The 20,385-nt window shown below is 48.8% G+C and overlaps 1 non-coding gene across 1 annotated transcript; it reads left to right on the top strand.

The window, feature by feature from the left end:
* Positions 1 to 3,536: 3,536 nt before the first annotated feature.
* Positions 3,537 to 3,608, top strand: TRNAP-CGG (transfer RNA proline (anticodon CGG)). Its single transcript has one exon. It is a non-coding gene; the product is annotated as a tRNA-Pro (tRNA).
* Positions 3,609 to 20,385: the final 16,777 nt, after the last annotated feature.

Raw genomic sequence — 20,385 nt, 5'->3', positions numbered from 1 at the left:
CGTGCTCCGGGCCTCTCTCACTTTCCCGTATTAGCAATGGCAACCAACCCAACGCTTAGCTGAGGCACGCTAAACGTGAGAAGTCTGGCCGCCAAGCGTAAACAAAGCCAAGTGTACCGGATGATGGTGGACGAAGACCTTGACGTTTGAAAGGTTGAAGGGGAGGAGGAGACCCGGGGCATGGTGCTAAGGTTTACGTCTTTGTACTACGCGGTAGTGAGCCATGCTAAAGGTGCGTCGGCGGGTGTTATTTTATTTATTAGGAAACTTCCCGGCTTATCTATCCAAAATTATTTTTCATGCCCTTCAGGCAGGTTAGTGTACGTTGACTTTAATGTTGGTAATGATTCGTGGCGTGTTTTGTGTGTATATGCACCCAATGTTTGTGAAGAGCGCACTCTGTTTCTTCATTTGCATGAACAGAAAAGTGATAATTCTGAAGCATTTTAATTGTGTACTCCGAGATCGGGACAGAACAGGCCGAAGAACAAATGACAAAAGCTGCCATGTCCTTACTGAATTATTAGCCGAGTTCGACCTAGACGACGTGGCTGACTGTCTGGTTGGAACACGCGACGTTCATACACATACTTCCAGGGCAACGGTCACGCTCGTCTAGACAGAATGTACGTGTCACTAGACGTAATACCCCTGTGTAACAGCTACGGTGTCACACCTCTTTCATTCACTGATCACTGTTTGGTCAAGATGTATGTTGGACGCAAAGCAAAACACCACACTTTCACGTGGGAGATGTGGAAAATCAATTCCAAATTGTTAACTGACGAGCTTTTTCTAAGCAAAGTACAGGAATATTTGAAAGAAGTGGGAAATAACAACGTGTTGCAAGTCACCGAAAGGTGGGAAAATTTTAAACAACGAATTAAACTAGCCGCCATCGATCGCTCCTGCAAAATAAAGTACGACGAAAGAGTTAAAGAGAAAGAACTAAGGGTGGTGTTCGAAAAGTTAACGGCCTTAGAGTGCAGCCAACCGGGCACATACAAAGACGACTTGCGTAGCATCAAATCGAAATTGAAGCTATGCGATGAAGAGCGATATCGGGGAGCGATTATACGCGCAAGGGCTGAGGCATTGACAGCAGATGAGGCTCCAACTAAACGTGCGCTCGGTCTTGAAAAGAGGCACGCACGGCGTAACCACGTAGATGTACTTGAAGTAGATAATCACGAAATAACCGACTGTGAGGACATAGCACAAGTGTTTTTCCAGCAATTTCAACAGCTTTTTGCATCGAGTCCTGTTGATGTAGATGCCTTTAGAGCCACGTTTTTGGGACGCATGCCGCAACTCAGCGACGACACGAAGAACAGACTAGAGGCACCAATATCAGCACGTGAAGTGGAAAAGGCAATTGATGATTTAAAAACTGGAAAATCGCCGGGTCCGGATGGCCTTTGCGCCGCTTTTTATAAACAATTTAAATCAGACTTGTCGCCTCTTCTCGCTGACGTCCTTAACGAAGCGTATGAAGTAAACGCATTGCCAAATTCTTTCGGAGAAGCACACGCCGGGCTCATCCCTAAGACCGACGAGCCTACGAAACTAAAACATGTAACGTCGTACAGACCAATATCCCTTACCAACAATGATTACAAAGTATTCATGAATATCATCGCTGGCAGGTTGCAATCAGTAATGGAAACCATAGTAGGTAGTCACCAAACATGCGGCATCAAGGGACGTACTATTAGCACAAACATACATATAATGAGATCAATTCTAGAATGTTGTGACGCCTTATGGTCGCGAGTTGCTATTCTCCAACTTGATTTGGAAAAAGCTTTTGACTGTGTTGCTCATGTTATTTTAATTGCCATTCTAAAGCATATAAATGTCGGGTCCATAATTACTGACGGGGTGGCCATGGCGTACCGGAACGGAAGTACTAAGCTTATAATTAACAAGTCACTGGGGGCCCCCATCAGCATTCAACGTTCCGTGCGTCAGGGCTGCCCAGCCAGCCCACTCCTGTTCTGTATTTATCTAGAGACTTTGTGTTTGGCAGTGATTGAGAACAAATGTATTCATGGGTTTACAATGCAAGCATCAGAAGTTAAACTTCTGGCCTATGCTGATGACGTAGCCGTGCGTTGCAATGACAAGGAGAGCGTTTTGCAAACGATAAATGTTGTTAAAAAATTTGGCGAAATCACTGGAAGTAAACTGGAGCAAGTGCCACGGTATTTGGCATGGGGAGTGGCCTAAGACCTCCGCTATCTTTGCGAATGTCACGTGGTCGACAACACCAGCAAAATACCAGGGTGTACCACTTGAAGCTTGTAAACAGAGCGACGAATACTGGCAGTGCGAGCTGAAAAGGGTTAAAGAGAAGGCTGAGGCGTGGAAAGCCAAACATCTTTCAGTATTTGCCAGGGCTACTGTGTGCAACTTGTTTTTCGTAGCTAAGCTATGGTACGTTATGCAATTCATTTTTTGTAACAGAGCCAATGTACAGAAATGGCACAGAGTTTTTGGCGTGTTTGTGTGGGGTTCTGGATGCGAGAGATGCAGCCGCAACAATCTGTTCAGACGGGTGAAAGATGGAGGGCTAGGGCTGGCCCACCTGTTTGTGAGGCAATTAGTCGGACGGTTCTTTTTCTTCAGGAACAATGATGATCCATTTCTTCAATCGGTTTGCAAGGTTAGACTTGCGCATTTGTTACCAGAGTTTATTATAAGCTCTCAAAGTGTACCGGGGGCAGTGTTCGGTTTATATAAGGAAATTGTGCTGAGTGTTCGTTTCCTTGCTGTACGGTTTTCCAAAGAATATTTGTTTACGGTCACAAAAAAAAAAAGGCTTCGCAATGATCTATTGGACAGCGTTTTTCCCCCACCTCGGTACCGAACTATATACAGTCGAGGCCCAGGCCAGAATGTTTTGAAACGTGTTAAAAAAATGCAGGTACCGCCTGGTATGAAAACTTTCTTTTTCAATCTACACACAGGAACACTATCAGTTGCAACGTTTTTAGAAGAAAGGGGCTTTTACATGCCATGGGGCTCACATTGCTTCGTATGCAAACAACCAGAAACAATAGACCATGTTTTCTTACACTGTTGGGCGGGAGTTTTCTTTTGGGATGTTCTACAGCGAACAATAAAGAAAGAATTTCCTCTTGATCCACATGGCATAAGGTATCTACCGATAGATGACGAGGACGGAACACCTTTCGATCAGATAATGTTAACTGACCTCTACTGTATATGGCGAGCCCGCATGGCTGGCTTCTATTGCGATCCCGATGCAAGACCAGCGCGTGTTTTCTTTCGAAAACAAAGAACACGTTTTCTTGATGTGCTTGCTACACATGAGCGTCCTCCGCCTTGGATGGCCAGGATAGAACCCCTGGCTAATCTTAAAGAATTTGAAACAACGCCAGCTCACATATAACAGGCGGCTTTTACTTATTAATTTTTCTTAACGGACGAGAAGTTCATCTGTCTGTGTATATATGTTGCTTATGTTGCCCTTCCGATGTACTGCTGATTACCGGCAATGAAGCAAAAAAAAAGGCTCGTTGGTCTAGGGGTATGATTCTCGCTTCGGGTGCGAGAGGTCCCGGTTTCAAATCCCGGACGAGCCCTTTAATGTTTTGTTTTCCCGGTCAGCCCGAATGCGACCCCGATGCTTACTCGTCCTCTAGTTTCTTCCTCATATTTTGCAGTCAGACAAAGTATCGAGAAGGTATAAATATGTCGCACATTTCGAGCACCGCCGGCTCGTTGGTCTAGGGGATTCTGCTTCCGGCTACTGTTCGGTGCGGACGCAGAATGCCTTGCTCCGTTGGGGCGGTGTTTGCGGTTCAGACGAGCCGCGGTAACAGGAATGCTGCTATGGATTGCCAGGACTACCAAGTTATTTTGCCGCCTCTGCCTACAGGGCAATGCGAGGCCAACACGCTCTTTCTTCATGGGGACGTAAAGGCAAGGCCCTACCGAGTTGAAGGTTTTCGAGACACGCTGGTTCGTCTGGGTCTGCTTCCCGAGGTTGACGCCTTGGTGGCTTTCCAGATGTGTGGGCATTCACGTGTTGGCAGTTACTTTCAGAAGCCCAGATGCCATGAAGAAAATGCTGGTCCTAGGAGACATTACGGTTAAGGAGCGTCGCTGCCTGGTGGTTAACCTAGCCAGCCAGGATGTGCGGCTCAAGCTCTACTGGCTCCTTCACAACGTGCAAGATGAGGGCGTCCGCGCCGCGCTCATGCCTTTTGGGAAGGTTATGGAGGTCTTCAAGGAACGCTGGCGCGTGCAAGGCATCAACGATAAAGGTTCGTCAACCCGCATCGTATCAATGACGCTGAAACCCGGAGTTACCATAGACGACCTCCGCATCAACTTCGGGTCGCCATCATCATGACACTGTTGTTTGCGCCTGGGCGTGCCCCGCTCTGCCTGAGGTGTAACCGCACAGGTCATATATCAGGCGAGAGTGTCGCGTGCCGCGCTGTGCTTTGTGTCGACGCTTCGGGCACGACGAAAGCTCATGCGTGCGAACGTACGCCAATGTGGCGGGACCATCCAAAGTGATGAAGTCATCCAGGAGCACACAATGGACGCATTCGATGCTGAAGAGACGGCTGGGAAAGGTGGCGTGGTGTCAACGTCCTGATCCAAAGGAAGGCACCCGTGAACCAGCGAAGAAAGCGGACACCAAAGAATTAGAGAAGCCCGCTCGAGCTGAAGAAAAAGAGCAACCCGCGGAAAAGAATGACAAAAACAAGACAAGCAACGAGCCTGTGGAATCGCTCGGACACTCTCCGAGTCCCATGGACACGACGGAGACGCTTAAAGGAGCGGGCCCGGTAAAACGTCCACTCGAAGCTACCAAGAAAAGGGACGAAGGATCAAGTGGAGCAAGCCACGAGGAACCGCTTGGGAAAACACTGAGCGGCCGTCGGTCGAGCTTCACGCCGGCGCCTAATATCCCAACGATACAGGAAAGGGCCAGCGTCGGGACCGACGTGAGCCGGCAGCAAGTGTTCGCAGTATGTGTGCGTACTGCAGTGGGGGAGGGGGCTCTAAAATTGGTTTCGACCGAGGCTGACAAAGAAGTGTTGGATACGACGAAGGAGGATGTAAAGACTGACGTCGCATGCGAACGAATAATACTTGGGGTTTTACGTGCCAAAACCACTTTCTGATTATGAGGCACGCCGTAGTGGAGGACTCCGGAAATTTTGACCACCTGGGGTTCTTTAACGTGCACCTAAATCTAAGCACACAGGTGTTTTCGCATTTCGCCCCCATCGAAATGCGGCCGCCGTGGCCGGGATTCGATCCCGCGACCTCGTGCTCAGCAGCCCAACACCATAGCCACTGAGCAACCACGGCGGGTCATGCGAACGAAGTGAGTGTCAGTTCTGGCCTGTAGTCTGTTTAAGAATGACTTTAGTCTCACGCGCCTTCTCACATTACCATGAAAATACATCGACACAGCCTTACGATTTGGTACAATTAATGTTCGAGGCCTTGCGGGAAGGCGCAAGCAATATCAGCTTTGTCGCTTGTTCATAAAAATTACTGACGATTACGTTACTTCCTAATGCGAAATTTGAGCGCAGCAAATAAGCTGTTTCACCTTTTGGATAGATTGAGGCAAAGAAATCGAGCAACACATGTATGCGCTATCACAGAATTTTTTTTTATTTTTCACACGTATTCCTTTAACAAAGACTCCACTAGGTAAGCTTCTGCTTCGGCGGCACGCACCTCTGGATTCTGACGGCGACGGCGCTGGGCCTCTGCTCTGGCAGCTCGTTTAGCAGCAGCAGCAGCAGCAGACGGAGGACTTCCATCGGTCGTCTCGCTCATGGCTCAGAAAGAACTGGCAGATAATTTCGCAGTGGCGAACGGCAGCGGCAATTTCGGCTCGGGCGGTGCACATATACAGATCCGCCGCCACCGATCTGGCTCTCTGATTGCCACCGCACAGGGCGAACGGCAGCGGCAATTTCGGCTCGGGCGGTGCACATATACAGATCCGCCGCCACCGATCTGGCTCTCTGATTGCCACCGCACAGGGGTTGCATTGGAGGAGGAGCGAAGAAAGGAATTAAGTTCGAGCCGGCGCTTTGACAACCGGAGACTCGCAGGAAGAGGGGGGAGGGGGGCGGCGTGTACACCCAGCGGCAAACGATGGGGGCAGAAGCGCGCGCAGCAAGCGGACAACACGATAAAGGGAGGAGGGAAGAGATAGCAGCGACTGACTGATGCCGCTGACGCCGATAGTGAGTCAACCCCAGCTGCGGAGTTGGTTTCAGGGACAACGCCGCCGATGCCGACACAAACAATATGATACCCTCGCTTCCGCAGCGCTAAGAACCAGGTCTAGCCGTGGGAAGGTGGTCACGTATTCGTCGACGTGCCGGGGCCAACGTGAAATAACCGGCGCGTCGGCAACTGAAGAGCACCCTATCCGCCACACAAGAACAGGGGGGGGGGACCCTTTCCTCCTCTTTCTGCATGGCGGCGACGGTGTTCTATGCAGTCACGTTATCTTGACTCTCTAGCGGCGTCAGCGGCATCCAGCGGTATCAGTCGGTCGCTGCTAGCGCTGGGGGGATGAAAGGGGGGCGGAGCTGGTTACGAGGCCGACGACAACGCCGACGACGACGCGAAACCCAGGAACGGACGCCAAAGAGCTGCGCTCTAAAAAGAATTAGAAATGCAAAATAATTCTTATTTAAGTGTTGAGACTCTCAGCCCCGGAAGCTATACGAAGGAAATGAAAGAAATTAAATCACAGAACTAGTCGAAGCTGAAAGATACAATGGGGCGGTCGTACGCGCACGCGCAGAAAAGTTATGGTGCGGTGAACAGCCGACGAAGCGCTCACTCGGGGACGAGCGAGCTCATGCCTCGCGGAACGAGATAACAGTCGTAACATACGGCAGCGTGGTTGTATTAGATAAAGAAACGATAAGGCAGGCTTTTTATGAGCATTAGTGCGAACTACTAGTGCAAGAACGCATTCGCGATGAAGGATTCGATACTGAATTCCTGCCGCTATTGCCAAGCCTTGAAAGTGAAGTAACGGAAAGGCTCGAAGAACCGATCACTTTAGAAGAAATAAAATGGGCGATCGACGCACTAAGTTCCGGAAAAACGCCAGGGCCTGACGGTCTCGGCGCCGCTTTCTACTAATCTTTTAAGCAAGACATAGCCACTGCCCTGCATCAAGTAATTGCGGAAGCGTATGAGAACTGCGTGATGCCCCCTTCTTTTCGTCAGAGTCACACAGTGCTGATACCGAAGTCCGAAGACCCTCATGTACTACTGTCGACAGGGGCGTACCGCCCGATAAGTCTCACAAACACAGATTATAAAATACACACGAAGGTTCTTGCACGGAGGCTCCAAAATGTGATACAACAATTAGTAGGGTCGCACCAGACATGTGGCATAAGAGGACGATCTATTGTCACCAATATACATGTAGCGAGAACAATATTGCAAAGTTGTGACGCCTTCTCAAAAAAGGTAGCACTATTGCAACTTGACCTTGAAGAAGCGTTTGACAGAGTGTCACATGAAATCCTTTTTCTTGTTTTAAAACATGCCAAGATAGGTTCTGTTCTTTTGCAAGGTGTTAAAATGTGGTACGCTGGCGTATCTACGAAACTAATAGTTAACAAACAGCCTACGGCTATGATAGAAGTTAAGTCAGCACTCCGCCAAGGATGCGCCTTATCGTCTCTACTTTTTGCATTGTACGTTGAACCATTTTGCTTAAAGGTTATTAGTAGTAATAACATAAGGGGAATTGCAATGGCCTCCAGAGAAGTTAAAATTTTGGCGTACGCGGACGATATCGCCATATTCTGTCGAGACAAGCAAAGCATCTCTAATGCAGTAGAAGTGGCGAACAGATTCTGCAAGGTCACCGGAAGTGCGATAAACTGGAGCAAGTCATTGGGCATCTGGCATGGTAATTGAAATGATAAAGCAGAAATTTTTGAAAATATGCAGTGGACCACGACCCCTGCGCGGTACCTTGGGGTACCTCTGCAATAATATCATGATACAAAAAACTATTGGTAAGAGGAAATAGAGCAAGTTAAAGATAAAACAACAAAGTTTGAAGGTAGAAATTTATCGATTTTCGCGCGATCAACCGTATGCAATCTTTTTCTTTTTGCGAAAATCTGGTACGTGCTGCAAGCACTGTGCGCGTCAAGAATGACCATCCAAAAGATACACAGAGCATGCGCTGTTTTTATATGGGGATCCACATGGGAGAGAACGAGCCGCACTAATTTATTTCGGTCGGTGAAGTCGGGAGGCCTTGGTTTGGCGCATTTGTTTTTGAGGCAAGTTGTCTCAAGATTTCTTTTCCTGCGAGATCAGAAGGATCACTTTTTGCGAACAGTGTGCCAACTACGTTTACGAAATGCGTTACCCCAATTTATCGTAGCCTCAAGAACGGCAAATGGCGCAAGTCTCCGCGGCTTTTTACGGGAGGTAGCTTGGTCCGTAGAATTCTTGCATGCTCGCTTTTCATTTGATTATCTAACTATTGTTGGAAGAAAAAAATTGTATAAGGACCTAGTTGAAGTTTGTATGCCTCTTCCTTTGTGCCGATCTATGTATTCACCGAGCACAGGAGCAGATGTATTGAAGCGAGTGAAACGGGTGCCAGTGCGATCTGCGGTTAAACTTTTTTTTTTCCAATTGCATACTGGAACACTTCCCGTCAAACCATGGCTACGAGAAAAAGGCCTCTTTGTCGCATGGTCGATCAACTGCAGCAGGTGTAGAAAACCAGAGACGATCGAACACATATTTTTGGATTGCTCGGATGCACTTTTTTTGTGGGACATTCTGCAACGTACACTAAAAAAGGAGTTACCTATCACACCATACGGCATCCGTTTCCTTCCAATTGCCAGTGACGATGGTGTTCCTTATCATATGCTTATGGCGCCGATTCTACACAGCCTGTGGAAAACACGCGTGGATGTCACGCATGAAAGACTGGTTATTCGCCCAGCTAGAGATTATTTTACTGAAAGTATTTTGTTCTTGCGCGACGTTGCAACGCACGACTAGATAAGCCTGAATGGGCTACCTTGTTAGATGAACTCGGCTGTCTAAAGCGGTTTTAACAATGCACGCCTGCCAATTGATGGCAGGCGGTTATATCACCAGACCACTGTACATATTGCCACCTGGTGTTTTGAGCCAGCGCTGCGTGCCCAGCAAAAACGGTGATTGAAGAGGACGAAGTCAAGGATCTTGCGCCAGCTGGTGAACCGTCCTCCTTGTGTCTGACATTTTCGTGTCTGGCTGCTGATCCTGCTGCTTATTCTTGCCTTAGCGCGTGACAAACTGGTGGAGGTGCTGGGTAATCTAATCTATGCACCAAACCCCTCCGGGCAGCAGGAGCTCCAGCCCCGTACCGGTGGTTACGCCTGTACACCGCGCCAGCAGAAGGATCCGTGGACAAGCCCCTGAGTTTGGACTCCTCCCAGAGAAAATGGCAGCTCCGACCACCCCAACCGGTATGGAAGGCACAACGCCGATTCATTGTATGTTACTCAATCCGCGAACGCCGAATCCCTTCCACGGCGCCATACATGAGGACGTTGAAGATTGGCTGTTGCACTATGAACGTGTTGCCGCGTTTAACGAGTGGGATGACGCAGACAAGCTGAAAAATGTCTATTTCAGCCTTAACGATGGCGCACGTGTATGGTACGAGAACCGTGCAGATGCCTTAACTTCATGGGCAGAATTCAAAAGGCGGATTCTTGAGACATATGCGAGCCCTGATCGCCGAGAGCGAGCTGAGCGTGATCTCCAGTCCCGTATCCAAATGCCGAACGAGAGTGTCGCAATGTACGTCGAGGACATGACGCGTCTCTTTCGACGAGCCGACCCCAGCATGTCGGAAGAAAAGAAGGTGCGGTACCTGATGCGCGGAGTGAAAGAGCAGCTGTTCGGCGGTCTCGTGCGCAGTCCTCCCAAGACTGTGTCAGAATTTCTTTCCGAGGCCATCACCATGGAGCAGACTCTTCGCCAGCGGACACCATCATACGAACGTCAAGTGAACACTGCCTCACCTACGGACTTCTTCGGAGCTCTCGGGGGTCACGTCGATTTCTTTCGAGAGCTCATTCGTTCCGTGATCCGCGAAGAACTCCAGAAACTGTCGGTACCTTCACAGCCGACGCTCAGCTCCTTGTCCAGCGTTCTCCGTGACGAAGTTCAGCATGCGCTAAAAGAACCACCCTTCAATACAGAAGCTCGACCGCTAAGACATGACAGCCCACATATGTCATATTCGCAAGCTTTGAGGCAACCTGCCCCACCTCCCTCCCCGCTTCGCGCCGCGCGCCCGGCCATGCTAGAGCCCGTCCAAGCTGCCTCGTATTACCAGTACCACCGACAGGCCCCGAGGAAATCAGACGTGTGGCGGGCACCTGATCGCCGTCCCCTTTGCTTTCACTGTGGCGAAGCTGGGCATGTCTACCGACAGTGCTCCTACCGAGAGCTCGGACTACGCGGATTCTCAGCGAACTCGCCGCGACCTAGGTTCGGCCAGCGTCCTCCTGAAATTGAAGAATACGTTGCCCAGCAGCGCGGATCTCCATCAGCTCGACACCAGTCACGCTCCCCTTCGCCGCGGCGGTTTTCTCCGACTCGCCGTACGTATGCAAGCGTGGTGCAGGGTCGGTCGCCCAGCCCACGACGGGAAAACTAACCACAGCGACCTTTGGGGGCGAGGCCGCTCAGTCTGGACGTGCTCAAGGACCCCCAATGACGCGTACGCGGACCGACGATACATCGACGACGACAGTACCTGCTGATTCCAGAAAAAGAATTTCCTTGGACATTCCTGTACTGCTTGACGGTCGTGAATTGACTGCTTTAGTGGACACTGGAGCGGATTATTCTATAATGAGCGAAAAACTGGCCACCCTTCTGAAGAAAGTGACCACGCCTTGGAATCAAACGCCAGTTCGTACAGCTGGCGGGCACATCGTCACACCACTCGGCATGTGCACGGCACGAATACAGATTCGCGGCTCCACGTTTGTTGCCAGTTTGAGCATTCTCCCTCAGTGTTCTCGAGACCTAATCATCGGCATGGACTTTCTCAGGGAGCACGGCGCTATAATCAACATTCGACAACGCCTCGTCACTTTCTCGACAAAAAGCGCCACAGCGACGACCAACACCATCCACCCTCGAGCATCTCTTCGTGTCATCGATGACGCTGTCACGTTACCACCGCGTGCAAGTGTCATGGTTCAAGTGGCATGTGACAAGCTCATACACGGTGAAGCAGTCGTAGAAAGCAATCGGTCTCTCCTGCTTTCTCATGGTGTTTGCGTAGCAAGAAGCCTTGTCGATCTCCACGATGGCCACTGTGAGGTTTTTGTCACCAACTTCAGCTACGAACACCGGTACCTTTTCCCCGGTACTGTCATCGCCTACGCCGACCCGATCGCCGATGTCACTGAGTGTTTTGTTTCCGAGGCAATCGGCACTGCTGAAGCACCTCTACGCAACGTCGACATTAGTCCAACGCTTCCTGAAGAGAACAGACAACCCCTGCGCGAGCTGTTGCTTGAGTTCCACTCTTGCTTTGCACGGTCGTCGAAGGTACGTCAAACATCGATTACGAAACACCGTATCATCACCTATGACGACGTGCCCCCCATACGGCAACAGCCTTATCGTGTTTCCCCGACCGAACGACATGCTATTAAAACGCAGGTGAAGGAAATGCTTCAAGACGGCGTAATCCAGCCTTCATGCAGTCCCTGGTCATCGCCAGTCGTCCTTGTTAAAAAGAAAGATGGCACGCTTCGATTTTGTGTAGACTACCGGAAGCTAAACAACGTCACAAAGAAAGACGTGTACCCGTTGCCTCGTGTCGACGATTCTCTGGACAGGCTGAGGCACGCGAAGTATTTCTCCTCTATCGATCTGAAAAGCGGCTACTGGCAAATTGAAGTAGATGAGCGTGACCGCGAGAAAACTGCTTTCGTAACTCCGGACGGCCTTTACGAATTTAGAGTACTCCCTTTCGGGCTCTGTTCCGCTCCAGCCACATTTCAGCGAATGATGGATACCGTTCTCGCTGACCTCAAATGGAAAAGCTCCCTCGTCTATCTCGATGATGTCGTTGTCTTTTCGGAAACTTTTGACGAGCACCTTCGACGCCTTCGGAATGTACTCGAAGCCATTCGATCGGCTGACCTTACACTCAAGCCAGAGAAATGCTATTTCGGTTACGAGGAACTGAAGTTCCTTGGTCACGTCGTAAGCGCGGCAGGTGTTCGGCCTGATCCTGAGAAGACTGCTGCCGTAGCAGCTTTTCCCGCTCCAACCGATAAGAAAAGTGTGAGACGATTTTTGGGCTTGTGTGCATATTATCGACGCTTCATTGAAAATTTTTCGAAGATTGCAGATCCGCTATTTCGCCTTACGCGTGACGACACGCCATTCCTCTGGACTGATGCACAACAGACCGCCTTTGCGGAGCTACAACGTTGCTTGTCTTCTCCTCCCGTGCTCGGTCATTTTGATGAGGATGCCGACACAGAAGTACGCACTGACGCCAGCAATATCGGTCTCGGAGCTATCCTGGTACAGCGACAAGACGGCACTGAACGAGTTATAGCCTACGCGAGCCGCACTCTGTCACGCGCAGAGTCCAATTATTCCACCACAGAGAAGGAGTGCCTCGCGGTTATTTGGGCTACCACAAAGTTTAGGCCGTATCTCTACGGGCGGCCATTTAAAGTTGTGACCGACCATCACGCTTTGTGCTGGTTGACCAACCTCCGAGACCCTTCTGGACGATTGGCACGTTGGAGTCTGCGACTCCAGGAATTCAACATCACCATCGTGTACAAGTCAGGCAGGAAGCATGAAGATGCTGACACGTTATCACGGGCACCTATTAAATCTCAGAATCCTGACGAGGAAGACGACAGCGCCTTTCTGGGAGCCCTCAGCGGGCCGGATCTGCTCGCTAAACAGCGATCGGACGCTGAGTTAAGACCCGTCATCGATCACTTAGAAGGCGGCATCGCGTCCATTCCTCGCCCACTTTCGCGACGGTTGTCGTCATTTTGCCTACGAGGGGGCATCTTATACAAAAGAAACACAGGTGCCGGCGACAAACCACATCTGCTAGTAGTACCTCAAGCCCTTCGCGACGACATCCTATTAGCCTGCCACGACGAGCCGACATCTGGTCACTTGGGCTACTCAAGGACTCTGAACAGGGTACGGCAACTGTACTACTGGCCTAGACTGACTGCTTGCGTCAAACGCTACGTGAAAGGATGCCGTGAATGCCAGCGCCGCAAGTCACCACCCTGCAAGCCTGCAGGCCTTCTACAACCCATCGACCCTCCGCGTACGCCGTTTGATCAAGTTGGAATGGACCTTCTTGGACCATTTCCCTTGTCTTCCTCCGGCAATAAGTGGATCATTGTCGCAACTGACTACTTGACGCGTTACGCTGAGACGAAGGCACTACCACGCGGGACAGCATCTGAAGTTGCCCAGTTTTTTATGCATCACATTGTGCTTCGGCACGGCGCACCGTCATTCATCATCACTGACCGAGGGACGGCATTTACGGCGAAGCTTCTGGATGACATCTTCAAGCTGAGCTACGCGAGTCATCGAAAGGCCACTGCATACCACCCTCAGACTAACGGCTTGACAGAAAGACTAAACAAAACACTGGCAGACATGCTCGCTATGTACGTGGATGTGCAGCACAAGACGTGGGACGAAATCCTACCGTACGTAACGTTTGCGTACAACACTGCCACGCAGGAAACTACACGCTTCCCGCCATTCCGCCTCGTTTATGGTCGAGATGTCCAAACTATGCTAGACGCCATGATGCCATATGAAGATACCGACCAGCTCGACCAGTTAGCTCCTGACGTCGAGGAGTACATTCAGCGCGCCGAGGGAGCGCGTCAACTGGCCCGCGTGCACATAAGACAGCAGCAGTGTACCGATGCAATAAGGTACAATCTCCACCATAGACAAGTGACCTATGAGCCTGGTGGCCAAGTTTGGGTTTGGACACCCATTAGACGGCGAGGCCTCAGCGAGAAACTCCTCAGCAAGTACTTCGGACCATACACAGTACTAAGGCGTGTAAGCGACGTGAACTATGAAGTGATCCCAGATGGAGACCTGCCATCGTCCAAGCGCTGTTTACCACGCGCAGAGACTGTACATGTGGTCCGCCTCAAGCCGTATTTTACACGGTGAAGTGTACTAGTGAAACAACCTTTTTTTTTCGCTGTCCTCGCGTCTTCCTCCAAAGAACTGTGGAGCGTTTTTTTTTTGTTCCCGCCCACAGAACACATTTTTCCGTGTGCATTTCCGTATGTGTGCTAGCGCGTCCCCCCTCCCCCCCCCCCCCGCACTTTTTTTTGTCTTACCTAATTTGTGTAGTTTCCATGTACGTTTTGTGATTGAGCATCGAGTCGATGCTCCGTTGGGAGGGGGAATAATGCCACCTGGTGTTTTGAGCCAGCGCTGCGTGCCCAGCAAAAACGGTGATTGAAGACGACGAAGTCAAGGATCTTGCGCCAGCTGGTGAACCGTCCTCCTTGTGTCTGACATTTTCGTGTCTGGCTGCTGATCCTGCTGCTTATTCTTGCCTTAGCGCGTGACAATGTAATCCTTACGCCATCTGTATGTCTGTTTCAGTTGTCAAAGAATGGCAATATAGAAAAAAAAAGGCTCGTTGGTCTAGGGGTATGATTCTCGCTTCGGGTGCTAAAGGTCCCGGGATCAAATCCCGGACGAGCCCTTTAATCTTTTGTTTTCCCTGTCAGCCCAAATGCGACCGCGATGCTTACTCGTCCTCTAGTTTCTTCTTTATGTTTTGCTGTCAGACAAGATATCAAGAAGGTATAAATGTGTGGCACATTCCGAGTACTGCCGGCTCGTTCGTAGATTATTATCGTGAACTGCTTGGGGACAAGGAAAAAAATAATAGAAGGGTTTGAGCGAGATTTTCTTCATTCTATGCCACGTTTAGAAGATGACATTAAAGCAAGCCTGGAATTTCCAATCACATTGCGAGAAATTGAAGACGCTATAGTTGGACTTGGTGCAGGAAAAGCTCCCGGGCCTGATGGTTTAGGCGCGCCCTTTTACAAGGCTTTGAAATTTCAGCTCAGCCAATTATTGCATAATGTCTTCAAGGAAATGTATGCAACACAGCGAATGCCGCCATCATTCCGAACCACTCATATAGTGCTAATCTCTAAGTGCGAGGATCCGGTTACACTGTTGTCAGTAAAGTCTTATCGACCTATAAGCCCACCGATCTGTGATTACAAAATATTCACGAAATTGTTAGCAAAGAGACATCAAAGTGTTGTAACAAGACTAGTGGGACAGCATCAAACATGTGGAATCAAGGGCAGAACAATTTCCACCAATACACATGTACCTGGTCGTGTTCTTGAGTGCTGTGATGCTCTCTCATGTCGGGTTGCAGTGTTGCAACTGGATTTGGAGAAAGCGTTTGACAATGTGTCACATGAAGTATTATTTTCATTATTAGAATATGTCGGCAGAGTGATATTAGAAGGGGTAAAAATGGCCTACGCAGAGTGCAGCATACGCATCATTATAAACAAGAAGTTAAGTGAACCTATCCAGCTTCTCTCCAATGTGAGGCAGGGATGTGCAATTTCTTCATTACTTTTTGATATTTACCTAGAACCTTTCTGCTTGAGTTTAATTAATAGTCAAAGTGTACTACGTGGTTTTATGCTTGAAAAGGCAGAAGTCAAGGTGCTCGCATACGCTGATGACATTGCTGTCTTTTGCCAAGATCAAGAAAGCATCAAAGAGGTGGTTAGGTTCACTTGTGAATTTTGCAAGGAATCTGGCTGTAAGATCAATTGGGAGAAGACCGCAGGTTTCTGGCATGGAGAGTGGAGCAACACGCCTGAATTATTCGCTGGAATCCAATGGACAGCAATGCCAACAACGTACTTAGGTGTCCCATCACAATGTTATGATGACACCGAGCTATACTGGAACGAGGAAACGGAACGCGTGAAAGAGAAGTTACAGGGATGGCAAGGTCGAAATCTGTCAATGTTTGCCCGTGCAACTAGTAATCTATTCTTAGTTGCCACGTTATGGTATGTAATGCAAGCATTGTTCATGTCGCATACTAACCTACGAAAGATTCATCGAGTGTTTGCAGTGTTTATTTGGGGAGGAAGTTGAGAGCGAACTAGTCGAACTAACCTGTTTTTGTCCGTCAGAAAAGGAGGGCTTGGTCTGTCGCACCTCTTTATCAGACAAATTGTGTCCCATATTATATTTTTAAGAGATCAGTGTGACCCATTTTTGCGCACAGTTATGCAAGTTTGCGCACACAATGCACTACCTGAATTCATCGTTTCTACAAATAAGACTGCGAATCATTGTATAATAGGCTATTGGGGCGAAGTTGTTGTTGCCTTTCGCATGCTTAAGGTAAGATTTTCTTTAGAATACTTGACTATGGTAAAAAAGAAAAAGCTCTACAAAGATTTACTCGATGTGATGTTACCTCTGCCAATGTACAGCATCCTGTACACCGGAGGCTGTGGACACGACGTCTTAAAATGGGTAAAAGGAATGCCGATACGGCCGCATGTAAAATCCTTTTTCTTCAAGATCCATGCGAATACTTTACCCGTAGAAACGTGGCTACAAGACAAACGAATCATTCTACCGTGGACAGTCAGCTGCACATTATGCAAGAAACCAGAGACAATAGACCATGTATTTATTGAATGCTGGGATTCCATATTTCACGGGGACATCCTTGAGCGAACTATCAAGAAGAACTTGCCAATTACACCACATGGAATCCGATATTTACCAGTTGAGAATCACGGCGACATTCCCTACGACTTGATAATGGTACTGAGCCTCCATAGTATATGAAAAACTAGAATGTCGGCAAGACATGCCGACGCTAACGCTCGGCCTGTAAGGGAAAATTTTATTGAACATGTAGTGTACACGCGAGAGGTTTACCGTGCCCAGCCAGAACCACCTGATTGGGTAACGCTGTTTGATCTTTTGATCACTTTCAGAATGTTTTGAAATCATTTTTGATGTTGTATTCTGTATTATGTAAACAGGCAACAAAGAAGAAAAAAAGCTCGATGTTCTAGGGGTACGATTCTCGCTTCGGGTGCGAGAGGTCCCGGGTTCAAATCCCGGACGAGCCCTTAAATTTTTTGTTTTCCATGTCAGCCCGAATGCGACCGCGATGCTTACTCGTCCTCGAATTTCTTCTTTATATTTTGCAGTCAGACAAGATCTCAGGAAGGTATAAATGTGCCGCACATTTCGAGTACCGCCGGCTCGTTGGTCTAGGATTACACTTCCGGCCGCGAAAGCCTACGGACGTGTTTTTCATGTGCTCCAACGGGGCGGTGTTAGCGGCCCAGTTTAGCCGCGGAAACAGGGACGACATGGAAGACAGCCAGGACTACCAAGTGCTCCTGCCTCATTTGCCAAAAGGTCGTATTGTTTTGAATACACTTTTTTTTGCACGGTGACCTACGAGCAAGGCCGTACAGAGTTGAAGAATACCGTGATGCCCTTGGACGTTTGGAACTGCTGCCTGAGGTTGACGCCTTAGGAGCATTTCAGATGAATCATGTGTGGGCTGTTGCGTTCAAGAGCCATGAAAGCATGAAGAAGTTGTTGACTGCGGGGAATATTACTGTGAAAGGCAGAAAATGTCTGGTAGTAGACCTGAACAACCAAGATGTCCGAGTGAAAATCCACTGGGTCCTCCCTAATGTGACGAACGACGACATACGTGTGGCCTTTGAGCCATACGGCGAGGTTATGGAAACGACAAAGGAGCGCTGGCGGGTCCTTGGTATTTCTGAAAAAGGTACGACAACGCGCGTGCTGAACCTCAAGCTGAAGGCCGGGGTCAGGACTGAAGATATTCCATATCAAGTACGTGTCGCTGGGGAGCCTGCTCTCGTAGCTATTCCAGGCAAGGCGCCACTTTGCTTGCGCTGCCAGGGTAAAGGGCATATCCGCCGCGACTGCCGGATTCCGCGATGCTCACGGTGCCGACGATTCGGCCATGACGAAAGCGAGTGCGTGCCCACGTACGCATATATAACGGGCCACAGAAAGGACGCTGACATATTGGATAATATCACGGACGAGGCTGAAGCTGAAGAAGCAGCTGCCACGGTGACAAAGGAACAAAAACCTGTGGAAACGCCTCCGGCAGCGGTACAACAACGTGAGCCAGCTATTGAAACAATAACGTGTGAAAAAAATCTGGCCGGTGCAAACAGTGACGACGTGCACAACAAAATGAATGGAAAATGTCATCAAGGGAAACCTTCTAGTGAAGCTATGGTGACGTCGCCAAATGAAACACCGACAATGCAGTGTCAAAGAATGGAAGGTGTTGTAGAGGCGTCGGCAAAGCGCATGCACAGCGACAGTGTCGGCGAACCGGACCATCTGGGTGGTGCAGGTGGCGGGGCGCCGCCTTTGAAAACGGCGTTCACGAGACGAACGTCGTTAAAGCCGAAACCAAACATTCCTCCTGATAGACGCCCGGTGGATAAACCGCCGAAATAAAGGCGGGGATCCGCTTCCCCTTGGTGAGTGAGCAAGATGGCACCGAATAAGCGACGCCGCCTAGACGATCCTGTCCCGTCCAGCTACCGAACTTCGGTTGAGGAAGCAGGCGACGGGCAGCGAGTTCATCCTGACCCACTACTGCCACAACAGAGTGAAGACTCCACTGCATCCTTGACTTCTGGGGTAAACACTGCCCGATCCGAGTGCTCTTCACAAATTAAGGACGAAAAACTTGCTCTTCCCTTACGTGTTGCCACTTTGAATGTACGGGGATTGGCGAATAAGAAACGGCAAAATCAACTTAATCGACTTTTTCTGGAAAATAACTTGTACATAGTAGCCGTGCAAGAGACAAAGATAGAAAGTGAGGAGCAGACGGATCGAATGGTGGGAACTTTTCGAAGGCACTTCAATGTTTGTGTTAGCCATGCTATAGGCACCTCTGGGGGTTGTGCAGTTATATAAGGAACAACGTGGGCATTGAAGGTGAAAATGTAGTTGCGTCAGAGGCGGGACGGTTGCTTGTTGTTGACTTTTCGTACTGCACAAGGCAATGGCGTGTTATCTGTATATATGCGCCAAACATCGATTATGAGTGTGTTGTTTTGTTTGAAGACTTAGAATAATTTTTAAAAAGTGATAAATACTTAATTATGCTTGGTGATTTTAATTGTGTATGTTTGGCTGAAGATCGAGCCAAGAACACCCCTGTACGAGATAAAAGTTCGCGAGTGCTTGTTTCACTGCTCCACGAATATTATTTAGAAGACCTCGGTTATTTATTGTTAAGAGGAAGTAGCCCTATCTATACCCATTACCAGCGCGGAAGCTGTGCTAGGCTGGATAGAATCTATGTCACAGTTGACCTTGCAAGGGATTGTGGCCACTATGAAGTGAAACATGTGTCTTTCAGCGACCATAGCCTTGTCATGACTACACTAGGAAACAGCCTCAGAAAACGCCGTTTTGATTGGGCTTTGTGGAAATTCAACGTGAAACTTTTGCAAGATGAAAAATTCATGGAGTGTGTAACAAAAAGACTTAAACAAATGACATCCAAAGGGCCACACGGGTGGGTAGCTGAGTGGGAAAACTTTAAGAACGACGTCAAGATTATTGCGATTGAAAGGGGAACCATTATTAGTCAAAAGCAAAAGTGTAATGAAAAAGAACTCCAGTGCCAACTCGATTTTCTTATATGTATGGAAAGCGGCAATCCCGGCATGTATATAAAAGCAATTCGCGATGTGAAAAGCAAACTAGAAGTAATTGCAACCGAAAAGTACAGAGCAGCAGTGATAAGGACACGAGCCGAAAAGATATGGTTGGGTGAAACGCCCAACAAGCGAGCGATGTGTGACGAAAGAAAATACGCGGCTCAAAACGAAATACGACAGATCAACTACCGTAACGAACAGACATCAGACAGGAGTAAAATTGAGCAGGCATTTGTCGAACATTACAGAGAATTATTTGCGAATAAAAAAGGCGATAGAACTGGGCTGAGAACCGAGGTTATTAATCTAATGCCTAAGCTCGATGAAGAAGGTAAGGCGCGATTAGAACAGCCAATAAGTATAGAGGAAGTGAAAAGTGCCATAAAAGAATTAACTCCCGGAAAAACACCTGGGCAGGACGGAATAGGAGCAGCCTTTTACAAAATATTCATTGAAGAAATCAGCCCAATTTTGCATAACGTTATTAGCAAAGCCTATGAGGAAAAACGGTTAC

This window comes from Dermacentor variabilis, chromosome 1 (assembly GCF_050947875.1).
Source record: "Dermacentor variabilis isolate Ectoservices chromosome 1, ASM5094787v1, whole genome shotgun sequence".
Classification (NCBI taxonomy): domain Eukaryota; kingdom Metazoa; phylum Arthropoda; class Arachnida; order Ixodida; family Ixodidae; genus Dermacentor; species Dermacentor variabilis.
Note: the sequence above shows the minus strand (reverse complement) of the source record. Positions and strands in the feature narration are given on the sequence as shown.